The sequence below is a fragment of the Propithecus coquereli genome, unplaced genomic scaffold (genome assembly GCF_000956105.1).
Source record: "Propithecus coquereli isolate 6110/MARCELLA unplaced genomic scaffold, Pcoq_1.0 Scaffold56, whole genome shotgun sequence".
NCBI classification, from domain to species: Eukaryota; Metazoa; Chordata; class Mammalia; order Primates; family Indriidae; genus Propithecus; species Propithecus coquereli.
Window position 1 is genome coordinate 1,383,396 of NW_012151507.1, and position 1,673 is coordinate 1,385,068.

Genomic DNA, 1,673 nt, shown 5'->3' on the forward strand with positions numbered 1-1,673 from the left:
AGGAGGCCGAGAGTGCCCAGGAAGGAGGACACCTGAGTGAGAGAGCAAGCAGGACTGAGGCCCCAAAGATAAACCGAGAGCTTCCTGAACGAGGGAAAGAGTGAGTAGTTTCACTGTTTAACCTCAGCAGCACCCAAAAGTGAAAATTAAAGAGAAATTACAGATCCATTATCCATTAGTGTTTCTCTAAATATCTCTTCTAGAATTTTCCAATAGATTTCGGCTTGAATTCAACTTTTCATCAATATGGAAAGTCAGGTTTCACAAGAATCCAAAGAAGAAGATACTCTGAACTTAAAGGGATCGTGTTGTCTGTCACGAAGGCCTGCCCGGCCACTCTAGCCATCATACTTTTTCCTCTATTATGGCACTCAGTGTCTATAAATTTATGTGGCTTACTTTCCATATAAATATCCTTATCTTTATCTTTCGAGCTGTTTATGTTTTGTCGTCCTCTGGATTAGTAAACTCCCTGTTTCGAGGCCATGTTCTATAGGTCTTTGTTTTCGCCGCTGCATCTTCCTAGTGCCCCCTTGACACACTGGGCCCTTGCTATCTGAGGACTGATTAGAAAGGAGGATTTCTCGTGAGAAACTGCAGAAAAGAGGCACATAAAGGGGGTGAGCTAGAAAGACAGAGTATCCAGGATAAAGAAGGTGAGGCGACATTTAGCCTTCGCACTCCCAGCCTCACTTAAAAGGCTGACAGAGAGACATGCAAGCTTAACTGAGACTCCGAGCCCAAGGTTCCCCACTTTCCTCTACGCTTCGAGCTGTCTCCTCCCCAGACAGCGGCCCTCGGCTCTAGCTCTGCCACCATCCTCTCCCCTGAGCCTCCCGCTTCCACACACCTCCTCTACCTTCCAGACTGAAGAAAAGCCACGGCCGAGCTCTTTCAGGAGTGCGGAAAACCGGAACGGGGCCCGGGTGACATTATTCTGCAGGCGCCAGAAGTGCCGTGTCTGTCTATAACTGACCCATAAAGTGACAGTTTTGGCTAAAAGCCGTTTTCCAGGCCACTCCCTCCTCAGCAGCCCATTGCTTCACGGGCACCGACTGTGCTTCTGATTGGCTGGCACTGCCCTCCCCTCCCCCACCAACCTCAGCGGCCTGCGCCCACACCAGGACGGCCTCAGTTTCCCGTTCTCTCGTCCTGACACGTGGGGCAGGGGCGGGGATATGACCCCAAAGTAGTTCCCACAACTCCTCCCTCGACCATGTGGAGGGTGGTTGAAATTAGACAAAGTTGGCAGACGATTATCATAGAACTGTCTCCAGAGTAAGCAGACACCTAACTTTAGTCAATAACGATTACAGTTTGCACCAGGCCTACGCAATTTACCAGTTTTAATGAATTCAGTACTCATCGTCAGAGATTTCTGTGAGGTAAATTTTTGTTTGGAGAATTACGTACCTGTCTTTTCTGACTGGTCAAGTGCGTACTTCTGACCAAATTTATCCCAAAGATAACCTGAAATCCAATGTCTCACTAGATTTGCGTTTTCTTCATCAAATGTGATACTGGGGAAATGTGTTTTAAGAGGGTAGAATATTTTCTAACAGCTTAAAACACGTTTTCTAGGTGATCTTATATATATCACAACCACAGTGAACATTTAGGGGCATATATTTAAAATTTGATTTAAAAAATCTAATTAAAAAAGCAAGCAGGCC